A 12274-nucleotide genomic window follows, 5' to 3' on the forward strand; every position below is an offset into this window, starting at 1 on the left:
CCTGCCCCTTTCATCTCCATCGGAGCCCCTCAGCCAGCTGAGCAGTACCCCACCGCACCTGAGTCTGAGGCGCTGCTGCAGACACCCCCACCCCCAGTCCTGGGGAAGGGTTTGGGTATTCCCAGCTCTGCAGATGGAGCTGCCCCCAGGGGCCCTGGATTTGTGCCAATTCTCTTTTCTGGAGCCTCGGGCCAGAGGGGGGCCCCCTCCCATATGCTCACATGTCTGTGGAAGAGTAGGCATCTGCTTGGTCTCTCCACCCTGAAGAGTTACGGTTATTAAAATAATTGAGAGCTCTTGCAAATGTCAGCCCTCAGCTGTGGGAACAGCAGTGCTCCCGCCCTCTGGGCTCTGGCTGTGGATTACTCACAAAAGCCCCAGGGTCCCAGGCACACGCTTTTCTTCTCCTAATAACCCCAGCCCTGAAGCTCCCCTGAGGCCAGAGTGAACTCTGTGTTCCTCTAGTGTACGTCAGGTGTGACAGCAAAAGCTGTCGTTAGACAGGATGGAGAAGGAGGCCTCCTGTCTTGTGGAAACCAAGGCGGTTGTTGGCATCCACTTATCTGCCTTTCTTGGCTTTTTCTGCTCCAAGACATGTGTTCCCCAGACGCGTCCGTGGAACCCAGGTGTTCTGAGAAAAGAGGGTGCTGTGCTTCTTCAGCTTCAGAGTATCTAATCCACCCCCGGATGTGTGAAAACACCTATTTCTGGGCCCACCCTGGGTGTTTCTAACTCAGCAGCTTTGGGATGAGTCTTAGAATTTGATTCCTGCCAGCTTTGCAGCTGAGGCTCAAGCTGCTGGTCCAGGGCCCATCCTTTGAGAACCACCTCTCTAGGCCCGTTTTCTAGAACTGCACATCCTGGAGGTCAAAGAAACTGGGTCTGTTGTCTGCCCCCTTGTGAGTGAAGGCTGTCTAGGTTGTCAGGAAGGGCCATGAGGATCACTAACGTGGAGTCTAGAAGCAAGCCGACCAAGCCTGGCATCAACGGTGCCCGTAAAACATGCGTTTGGCAGAAGCACCTAGAACTGGGCTGAGAGCCGTCAAGGGCTTGGGAACTGTGGTAACCATGGTAACCCTTAATTTCCATCCGAGTGACATGGACACGCTCACCAGCTAATCAGGGGACCGTCTCACTGCTCTGTTAAGCAGGGAACCGGCCCGGGCTGGTGGCACCCCTGAAAGGGCCTCCTGGCCTTTCTTTGCTTTTTCAAAATGTTCCCACGTCTCCCAAGGGCGCTGGGCCTGTTCCTGACATTCTGTGGCATGCCGGGAGGGCTGGCGGTCTCGCAGCTGCTTCTTAGGCCAGGGAAACTAACACCTCTTAGACCGACAAGGCCCTGGAATTCCTTGCACAGTAAACGGATGGTTTTCTGATCTGTGGTCTTCCCTCTCCCTAGGCCCAGAGTCCCCTGTAGCCACAGGTGGGTGGAGGGTGGCAGTGCCAGGCTACTCACAGGAAATGCCCAGGGAAATGCCCAGGTAACAGCAGTGTCTGGTTACTAAGGTTCAACCGAATCTTTCCTTTTTGGGATCCACTTGATGTGTGGATGGGACTTAGGTTTGGGGGGTTCTTCACTGGGAGACTTCGGCAGGTCACCTAACTTCTCTGGTCTCGTTTCTTCCTCCCTTGGGTCATGGGGTTCCATCTCGCCCCCCTCACAGGGAGGGGGTGTGGTAAGTGAATTACGGCTGGGAAGGAGTGCATACGCGAATCACGGAGTGCAGCAGGGCCTGTTTCCTGCTCCTTCGGCCCCTCCCCACCTCTGCAGGACTGGGGAGGTGGCCAGAGCTCCAGGCAACTTCCCTGGAAGACTCTGGGGAAGGGGCTGCTGGTGGGTTGCCCCTGCCAGGGCAGTGTGGATCCTGAGTTTTAATCTTGAAAACATGCTTCTCTGTCGGCCCACTGGGGAAACTTTTATCTCAGCAACCTGGCCGGCCACTGGCTCACCTTGGGGTCCCCAGGTGGTCAGTAAGCAGGCCTCTATTCTCTCTCTGGCTTCTACTGCTTTTCACATGCTTCATCCCTGTGCCAGGCCCACTGGGGAGCAGAACAGACACTGGGCCCTCTGCTGTGAGATTCACACCTCACCACTGCTCCTACCCTGAAATAGCCCTGATTACCCGCCTTCTTCTAGGGTGAGAATTAACTCCAAGGCAATTATATTCCCCACAGAATCAATGAAAACCAGCACAGGAATAAGATTTTGGTGAAGTACCAGGATTATGCAATCAGCTGACCCAAACAACAAACAGGTCATAACGGTAAGCGAAAACCCTTTCCAGCAGGAACAGGATTCCTCATGAGGCTACATCTAATAGGAAACAGACCAGGCCATGCCAGAGAAACATGCAAACACCCCTAAAAGTCATTGAACAAATGTAAAGACACCTCACTCTTGGGTAGGACTCAGTACAGAAAGAAATCACTGCGATCAAGCCGGACTTTGTAATAAATTGTGTGGAGGTGACCAAGTGACCACTGGGAAAAAGATGAATATAGATCCATAGCTCACACCGTAACAAGGGTAAACTCCACGTGGTTAGGGTCCTAGACATAAAATGAAAGCCATATAAGTACTAGAAGAATGAGTGAATGGATTCTTTAAAAGATGGGAAAGGAAAAAAAAAAGTTAGGAAAGCCGGCCCTCCCTGATGGCACAGCGGGTTAAAGCACAGCACTAAGAAGCTTAAGCCACTTCTGCGTGAGTTCGATCCCCGCCTGCCCCGGAGGTGACCACATGGCGCGGCAGACCTCTCCTGACCCGCCCGCTGCTCCCCTCAGCAGTGTACTTCCTCGATCTGCCTGTTCTGCTCCCCACTCTGTCTCTGGTGAATCCTCTCACCCTCTGCATCTCTGGCCTGTACCCCAGTTCTGTATGAATAAATAAACAAATCTTAAGAAAAAAAAAAGTTGGGAAAGGAAGGCTTTCCTAACTATGATTCAAATCCAGCTGCAAGGAAAGATGAATGAATATGGCTAACTAAAAGCCAAGAAATCTGTATGACAGAAACCACTGACAAAGTCAAGGGACGTTCAGTGAGCGGGAGCAAATATCAGCACAGATAAAGAGCAGGCCTAAAATCCACGAAGAGTTCTTTAAGATTTGTTTGTGCATACAAGAACTGGGGCACAGGCCAGAGGTTTGGGGGTGGAGGTGAGAGGACTCCCCAGAGACAGAGTGGGGAGCAAAACAGGCAGATGGGCTGAGATACACTGCTGAGGGGAGCAGCAGTCACATCAGGAGAGGTCTGCCATGCGAGTCAGCTCCCTGGCTGGGGACGGCCTCATAATGCTGTGCTTCAACCCCCTGTGCCACCAGGGAGCGCCCTCCATGAAAAATTCTTAAACAACGAAGGACAAAGGGCTGAAAAGCCAATAAAAAACCCAGAAGGACAAATTTACCAAAAAGATAAGTGATACATGATAAATACTCAGATTCACTCAGTCTCAGAAATATAAATGTCAGGTCAGACCATTCGTGCGCCTCCCCCAATTCTTAGGCAGAAAGCCTAATGATCCAAGCGGAGGCATTAAGAGGCAATTAGATCATGAAGGTGGCGCCTGCATGAAGTGGGGGGCAGCGCCTCATAAGACACCCCACAGAGCTCCTGAGCCCCCACCCACCAGCTGAGGAGGGCATGCTCCCAGTCTCGGCAAAACTCGTGTGACCCTGGACTCCCAGCCCCAGGGCTGTGAGAATTGCATTTCTGTTGTTTAGAAGCCCCCCTGGCCCACCCCCACCCCCGGCCCCCATCTGGGGTATTTTGTTAGAGCAGCCCAAGCAGACTACACAGCAAGCGGACAGAACATGGAGGAGCCATTTCTCACCTACTGAACAGGCAGAAAAACAAAAACAAAAACACCAGATGTCCGGAAGGGACATTTACCAGAATAACTGGTCAATATTCATCCTGATCAAAAGGCTGAGGATCACAAAACAGGGCAAAGCCTGGAAGAGATGACGCGGGGCGGTACTCACAAGCCCCAGCGGGGGTCTGAGCCTGGCCCCCAGTAGAGAAAACAGATTAATGGAACAACCGGTGAAATGTACATCAGGAGAGTAGTTGAGCTAACAATACCACGTTAATACTGATTTCCTGTTGTCCCCTGGTTTTCTATGGTATGTCACTTTCAAGGGCAGTGGGGAAGGAATTCTTGGTATTGTTTTCAACTTTTCTCTAAGTCTAAAAATAGTTAAAAATAACTCGCTTTCTGGGAAATAAAAGCAGAACACAACTCTAAATACTGTAGTCCTGCATTTTTAGTATCTGTGTACATTTTTTTTTAAAAGGATAAAAGAAATTGTACCAAGGTGGCGAAGGCTGGGAGTGAGGGTAAGTCTTGGCTTCTGTTTTCAGAGTCCTCTACATTTTCTAACTTTCTGATTTCATTTGGTGGGTTCTTGGGAACCACCCGGAGCAATACAAGTTGACAGTGGTTTATGTCCGGGGGCTTGTAGCCTACTGGGCCAAGTGGCAAATGAGTAAGTCAGTCTGAAATATCTTTGTGCAGAAAATGAAACTAAGCTGATGTGATATTTGGTCAGGGAAGGCCTCGCGCGTCAGGCACCTTTGAGGTGAGAAGTGGGTTACGGGAATGAAGAGGGGGACCCAGGCACAGAGTGGGGAGAGGACAGAAGGAACGGTCCTCCCAGCACGTGCTCCCACCACCTGGAGGGGGCTGAGCTGGGCGGGGAGGAGAAGATGCTCTCTGTGCTGGGACCCCAGGGAGGACATGTTGAAGAGAACCATGTGTGCATGCATGGGGGCTTGGCTGGTGGAGGGGTGCCCTTGTGCCTGCAGCCAGACGGGTGCAGCTCCCATTCCTGGATGGTGCCAGGCGTGACCTGGCCTGAGCCCCCAAGCATGGTCTTGTTCTGTGGCCCTGAAGTTAGCTGGGAGGACAGGGCGGCTGACCGTGGCCCCAGAGGGGGTGAGGGTCCACATCTGGCCTCTTGTCTGCCTGTGATAGGTGCCAGAGGAAGGGTGCTGAGGGAAACTGCCCTCCTTGACGCAGACTGGCCTAAGGCCAGAGGCTGAGCTGGGTGCAAGGCACAGGAAGGCCCCCTGAAGCCACACCAAGGGGGTGCACCTCAACTCAACCGGCTCTCCTTAGCTCACGGCAAGGGCCTCTCACCACACTCACTTCATACACGACTTTATGGTCTGGGGAACGAGACACAAACAGAGCATGGTCCCAGGTCACACGGTCAGTGAGACGTCCAGTCACTAGGGAGGCCCCACGCCCGGCCAGCTGTGGGTTTGCCTACTGTCCTCTGGGCTGTGGTCCCAGATCTGCCACTTCTCCAGGTGGTTCCTTTCCTGGTGGATAAGCGATTTGCTTAGTCAGAGTGTCCGGCTCGTACCATCCAGGGAGGCTGTCCTCGGCCGATGCCCAGGGGGGACCCGGTACCTCCAGCCTCCCCGGGGGGACATAGTGGATGCTGGGGGGCTCTCGCACATGAGAGGGGGTCTGGACAGCCCTCCAGCGCTGAGTGACCCTTCTCTCTGGGTTGCTGCCATCACCAGCGGGCTCTGGCCCCTCAAGAGGCTTCGACGGTCCGTTCTCAACCCCACAGCCGGGGAAGCCTCCAGGGTGGTCTTCTAGACTTGGGGGCCTCAGGAAGTGGGAAAAGCACTTACAAAGCTCCTCCATCTCAGAGGAGGCTCCCCAGGGAGTAGCATCTGGCCGGAGGTGGCCAACTCCAGCTGTCTCCCTGCCTCTGCAGTCGGCCTCCCCTGAGCACGGGGGAGCCGGTGCCAGGCAGAGCTGGCTGGGGCTGGCCATGCCTCTGCTCTCAGGAGCCCCGTGGGGGGCCAGAGGCTGCTCACTGCTGCGACCGGAGAGCGTGGCTGCCTCGCCAGGGGGTGGGCTGGCGGCCAGCGCCGGGCCCTGGCGTTGCCTTCTCTTCGAGCTGCTCATGATGAGGTCCTTGGGTAACAAGGGTGTCTGGTGCAGGACAAGGTCGCTGTAGCAGGTCAGGAACTCCTCGCTGTCTGAGCGTGTGCTGGCACGGCGCTGGGGGGCCGAGGGGACCTCCGGCTGGCTCGGGGCCACCGGCAGACGGCTCTGAGGGTCAGGGCCCTTGGCGAGGGCCCTCGCAGACCCTGCCCCTTCCGAGGGGCCTGGGCCTGGCTGGACGCCCTTGAGGCCATTGTTGGCGTTCACCACGCTGCTCTCTGAGTGGCGTGGGCAGCAGGGCCTGGTCACTATCCCCCTGCCTGGCCTGCCGGTCTGGTTGCCCTCGGTTCCGAGAACTGCCTCGCACGCGACTCTCACCCGGAAGATGTCAAACAGCGCCTGCTTGATGTCGTCCTCGCTGATGGCCCGGACCAGCGAGAACTCCACCTCAGAGGTGGCCACGTAGCCCAGCCGGCCCAGGATGACACGCAGTGAGTGCTCGGAAAGCACGGGCCGCAGCCTGTACACAAAGTGGCCAGTGTAGACCTGGGATAAACGCGATGTTTGTTAGAGTCGGACGGGTCTCGGCAGCGTGGCCGAGAGGGGCCAGCAGGGCCCAGGGCTGCCGCCCAGGGGCCTCCCCCGGGCCAGGGCACTTGGCCAAATGGAACCCCCTGGCCCATTTGACAGAAGGGCACACCGAGGCCCCGCGGCAGGGCCGGGCGGAGCATGGCTGAGCTGGGAGAGGCCCAGGCAGCCCCGCTCCCGACTCCGCCGTCCTGGCCTGGAACCAGAGAGATGGACATTTCTGAGCGGCTTTCCAAAACCTGATCCCTTCCTGTGTTCCTCAGCAACACCTTGGTTCCTTCCTTTTACAGAGGCAGGCTGGCCCAGGGGCCGGGAGCCGCACGGCCTGAGGCTGAAGTCCTGCCCGTGCAGCTCATCAGCTGTGACCATCAACAAGGTGCATGGCCTCCTTAGCCCCCCAAGTTTCTCCAGCTGGAGAAGGGACCGGAGTCCTGGCCCCTCCTGAGACTATCCAGGGCTGTGGTGGTGCCTACCTTCAGGGACCTGATTTCCTTCCTCCAGGGAAACAGAAGCAGGTTGGCAGAGATCAGCTCCAGGAACTCTAGCGCCTGCACCAGCTCATGGCAGGTGCGCTGGGTGAGCCTGGACGCCCCCTGGGCATGGATGGCCCCCAGGTCAGGGGCCACATCCCCAGGCAGATGGAGCTGGGGAGTGTCCCCTGAGCTCAGCAGCCGCAGGGCCCTGTCGGTGAGGGCGGCCTGCCTGCAGACTCCGAGCCTGCCCTCCCTCGCTCCCTCCCGGTAGTAGCTGATGAGGTCACGCAGGAGGGGGTCGGGAGCAGCCTCCCCTGGGCCGGGGGGTGCAGGCTGGCTCATGGGGGCTCCAGAGGGCCAGAGGCCGGCCGAGGAGAGAGTCCTGTGGCCTCCCCCGGAGGCTGGGTGCTCAGAGGAATGGACGCACCTGCCTCTGGCCCGCCCCCGTGCTCAGCCAGGAAGTCGAGGAGGAAGTTGTGCTGGCAGAAGAGAAAGCTGCTCCCAGCAGCCTCCTAGCCCTGCGGCTGCTTGTCACACCCGAGGGCTGCGAGCGGGGTGGCTGGGCCTGTGGTCAGTGTCGTGTCCCCCCTCCCAGGGCTGCAGAGGCAGGGCAGGCTGGGTCCGCACTCCGGCCACCACCCTCAGGGGCTATGAGTGGCATCCAGGCTGGTCCCTTCCTGCTCTAGTGCTCTCTGCTGAGGTGCGTGTCTGCAGGGGGTGTGTGCGGGGTGGGGACCGGGCAGCTGACACCCCGGGGGCAGCCCCCACCGGCGCAAGAGGGTTGGCACACGGGAACCCCAGCTTCCTGCCTGGGGAGACTGTTCGGAGGCATCTTCGTCACTGTCTTGGGAGGGGGGCCCTCGGCGTGAGTCTCCAGCTGTCCCCAGCAATCACCGGCTCATGTTGGGGCCCTGTCTTGGGCCCGTGAGCCCTCAGTGTTTCCGGCCGCCTTCCCAGGTGGGCAGTTGCGCTGATCCTCAGCTCAGGCTCAGATGGAAGCACGCACCTGTACCCTCCCCAGGCTCCTTCCGGCCACTTCTCCCCCCTCCCCCCCCTTCCTTTTGCCCAGTTCTTAATTAGGTGCTGAGTCACTGTCTCAGCCCCGGTGTGACTCACGCCTGGCGGGTCAGCACTGCTCCAAGTGTGCTGAGGAGCTCTTGTTTGGGGCTCTTAATTAGTCTTATGGGAGTAAAAATTTCCTGGGGCCAAGTGGATTTGGGAACCTTGGCTTGTTGCATCAGGACTCCCCACAGAGCAGGCTCACTGGGGGTGCTCATTTCTAGGAGGGGGCACCCGAGGCCAGATGCCCTGGGCCTCTTTGCCTGTCCACGTCAGATTTGGGGACATGCAGTCCTGAGCGGTGGGCATAAGGACCTTCAGGGACAATGAGAAAAGTCCCTGCCTTAGGGAGACTCAGGGCCTGGAGAACTGGGGCAGGGAGTGGGGGAGAAGCTGCCTGTGACCTTGGGGTTCCTCGGCCCAGGAGGACCTAGTCCTTGACCACCGTCTGTCCAGGAGTCCCCGGCCTCCTGGACCTCTAGTTCCCAGGAAAGGCATCGGCTGGTGCTCGGCCTCGGAGATACCACAGACCTAGGCATCTCCTGTACGTGTCTTGGCCCCCAGCCCCAGCTCCCCTGAGGGCCAAAACCTTTCCTGAGCTGGGACAAGGCGGTTCCTGCCCCTCAGGCTGGAAGTTACCACTTGGATGAACAGGGGCTCTTCCTCCATAGACTGTTCTGGAATAGTCACTTCAGGTCAGTGTTGGGAATGTTGCCCTCTCAATGCTAGCCTCTGATCCCAAACCTCGGAAAGGGTAGGCACCCAGCCCAGGGTTACCTCTGGTCTCCCCCCCGGCCCCCTACTGGGCGCGAGCCCTAGATCAGGGCTGGTGCAGGCCAGTGTGGGCGAAAGCTGGGGATGGTTGGCATCAGGGGGCCCAGGACAGCCAGAGAGGTCCTTGTCCATTACTAGACCAAATCCTCCCCTCCTCCCATTTTACAAATGGGGAGACTGAAGCAGAGAAGGCAAGAAGAGGTTATAATCCAAATACCTGAGTTCTTAACATGCTGTAACAAATGACAGCACAATGTGTATTACAAATCTGGGGGTCAGAACCCCAAAATCGTCTCATCGGCTGGTTCCTTTCCGAGGGTCCAGGAGAAGCCATTCCCGGCCTTTGCCAGCTTCTGGAGGCCGCCCGCTCTCCTTGGCCCCTTCCTCCAAAGCCAGCAGCACGGCTCTCGGGGTGTCTCGCCCTCTTCTCTGCCTCCACTGGCCTCAGCACCTCCCCTTGCTTTCACCCTCTGACCTCTCTCTTAGGGACCCTGTGACTGCACCAGGCCGGGAAAACGGCCTTGTCTTGAGATCCTTAGTTTATTTAATTTTTTGTGGGTTCCCATGAGCTGGCCGCTCACAGACCACTGCGACCTCTTTGCTATCCACACGTCACAGCTGGACACGCCTCGACCACCGACGGAGCAGAGCCCGTGCCACGAGGCAGGCCCGGGACGCCCAGGCCACGGCTGAGCCGATGACGTGGCTGTGTCCGTGGCCGCCTCGGGATGGCTCTGCCTGTGGCGGTAACGTCATTCTTTGCTGAAGAAGCGTCTCTTGATGTATGGTCACGATGTCCACTTCTTGCCCCCCGTAAAACCTTGCCCCCCAGTCCTGCCCCACCCTCCAGACATGCTCCTCATCCCACTTCTTTGCCCCTCAGACCATTGGCCCACGATCAGCTGTCACTGGTCTGTATGATTTCAGCAAGTGGTGCCAGAACTGCTTGCGCACCTGCTCCACACCAGCGTCCCTCCCAGCATTCCCACCGCAAAGCGACAAAAAGCCCCACCCCACCCCAACCGTTTTTTTTTTAAAGATTTATTTATTGTGCATACAGAACTGGGATGCAGGTCAGAGGCTCAGGGGCGGCGAGAGGCTTCACCAGAGACAGAGTGGGGAACAGAACAGGCAGATCGACGAAGTCCACTGCTGAGGGGAGCAGCGGGCGGGCCAGGAGAGGTCTGCCACGCCATGTGGTCACTTCCGGGGCAGGCGGGAATCGAACTCATGCGGAAGCGGCTTTGGATTCTCAGTGCTGTGCTTTAACCCGCTGCGCCACCAGGGAGGGCCACCCCAACCGTTTTTATTTATTTACTTTATTCACAGGTATGGCACACCACGCTTCCCTTCTGTACGAAGCTTGCTTTCTCCTCTCGGGGCTAGTCCCTGTCGGATTCCCACCACCAGCTCGCCTGAGCACCCCCCCACCCCCAGGCCCTTGTGCTCTACCCTCTCCTGTTCTGACCCCTCCCCCTCCCCGAGACCCTTCATTTAACCAGCTCTCCCAAGTCCCTGTGACATGGTCACCGAGCCCAGCACGTGCCCAGCTCCGGCGGGGCCGTTTCGCAGTTTACAAAATCTGCTAGGGGATGGGCTGGGAGTGGCAGACTTGGGGGTGGGCGTGGACAGGGTTCCAGGCCACCGTCATCTTGGAGGGGAACTCGCCACGTCAAGGGAGGGGATGGGGTCTAAGGGGACCTCTGCAGCCTGCCCCCAGGCAGCTTTGCTCCCCGAGGAGAGCCTGCGGCCTTTTCCTGCCTGGAAACACCGATTCTTGGATTGGCCCACGACTCCCCCCACCCACCCTGTGTGTCCCTCTGTTGCTTTCGGTTCCGCCTAGATTCACCACTTCTCTCTTCCTTGACACCTCTGGAACTGCACTCCACCCTCCTCTCTGCCAGGGTGGGCCAGGGTCATGTGGGTGAAGCACCTGGTGTCACCCCCCACGCCATACCACCCCTGCATTCTTGCTTCTCCAGGGCCAGCCCCTCCCCACTTGGCCACCGCAGCCCCCCTGGGACCACTGGGCCTGGTGTTAATTGTATCGCTCACACTTTTGGGCTTTCAGGGAAACGACTGTTGCAGAACCCACTTTCTCTGTCTGCTAGTGTGACTTGCTTTAGGGAGAGGGAGCACATGACCAGGCCCGCTAATCAGAGACCCCACTCTCCAGCTGCTGCCATTCAGAGCCAGGCAGACTCTGCCCGAGGTTTGCTCTGTGGGAGAGAGAGGGTCTTTTTGCATTTTGGATCATGAAGCAGCCAACAGAGATGGGGACGTCGGCAACCAGCGCTCCCGGGGGGCACCTTAAGGCGCCTTGTGGACAGCAGAGCCAAGAGGATGGTTCTCTGCTCCCAGACTCACTGGCTCTGGCCACGTCTGTCACTTGGACAATTTAATTACATTCAATTTAATTACAATAAATAACCTTTCTGGTTTAAATTGGGTTTCTGTCTCTGGCCACTGAGTAACGGGGGTGGGTGATGGGGCTCAGAACATCCACAGGTAGAGGGTCCCCCTTTTAAGAACTACCCCAGGGCCCTCCCTGGTGGTGCAGCGGGTTAGGGCGCAGCACTGCAAGCAAGTCGCAGCCGCCTCAGTGTGAGTTCAGCCGCCTCAGTGTGAGTTCGATCCCCAGCCCCGGAGGTGACCACCTGGCGCAGCAGACCTCTCCTGGCCGCCCGCTGCTCCCCTCAGCAGGGCACTTTGTCAGTCTGTTCAGCTCCCCACTGTGTCTCTGGTGAGTCCTCTCAACCCCTGCACCTCTGGCCTGTACCCCAGTTCTGTATGAATAAATCAATCTTCAAAAAGAAAAAAAGAATACCCCCTCCCTCCCTAGAGTCAGCTTTGTGGTGGGTCATGGGACAGGCAGTCACTAGCGGTGGGGGCAAGAGCCGGGCAGCCCACCCACCCCGGAGTCGGCCAGGTGAGGATGGGTAGTTGAGGTCTGGCTGAGCTGTGATTACAGGGCCTGGATCCTGGAATCCCTGGATAGGTGCTGAGTGGACACAGCTGGGCCGCAACCCCACGCCCCCAGCTCAGAAACAACAGCCCTGCCCAGCAGCTTGTCCTGATGGAGCGTTCCCCTGCGCTGGGAGGGCGGCGTGAGGTCAGCAAAGCAGGGCCCAGGACAGGAGCCTCTGTTGGCCGTCCTTCTGTCACCCAGACCCAGACCTGCTTGGCCATGAGGTAGGCACCAGCGGGCGCACCTGCCTGTGAGAGAGGGTGGCCTTGGCGTGTGTGTATGTGAGACCCCTGAACCCGTGAGCTGCGAGGGACGGGCCCTGCAGGCGCAGGTGTGTGTGGAAGCACAGGTGGGTGGCCAAGGGGCTCCAGGGACGCGGGGGAGAGCGCCTCGGTGTGTATGGGCAGTGAGCAAAGCCAGCGTGCCGGGAGACGCGTGAGGGGCTGCGGGCAGCGCAGGGCGCTCTGGCTCTGTCGCAAGCCGCCTCCCCCACCGTGACCACTGCTGC

The sequence above is a fragment of the Condylura cristata genome, unplaced genomic scaffold (genome assembly GCF_000260355.1).
Source record: "Condylura cristata isolate star-nosed mole 26May11 unplaced genomic scaffold, ConCri1.0 scaffold00028, whole genome shotgun sequence".
Lineage (NCBI taxonomy): Eukaryota > Metazoa > Chordata > Mammalia > Eulipotyphla > Talpidae > Condylura > Condylura cristata.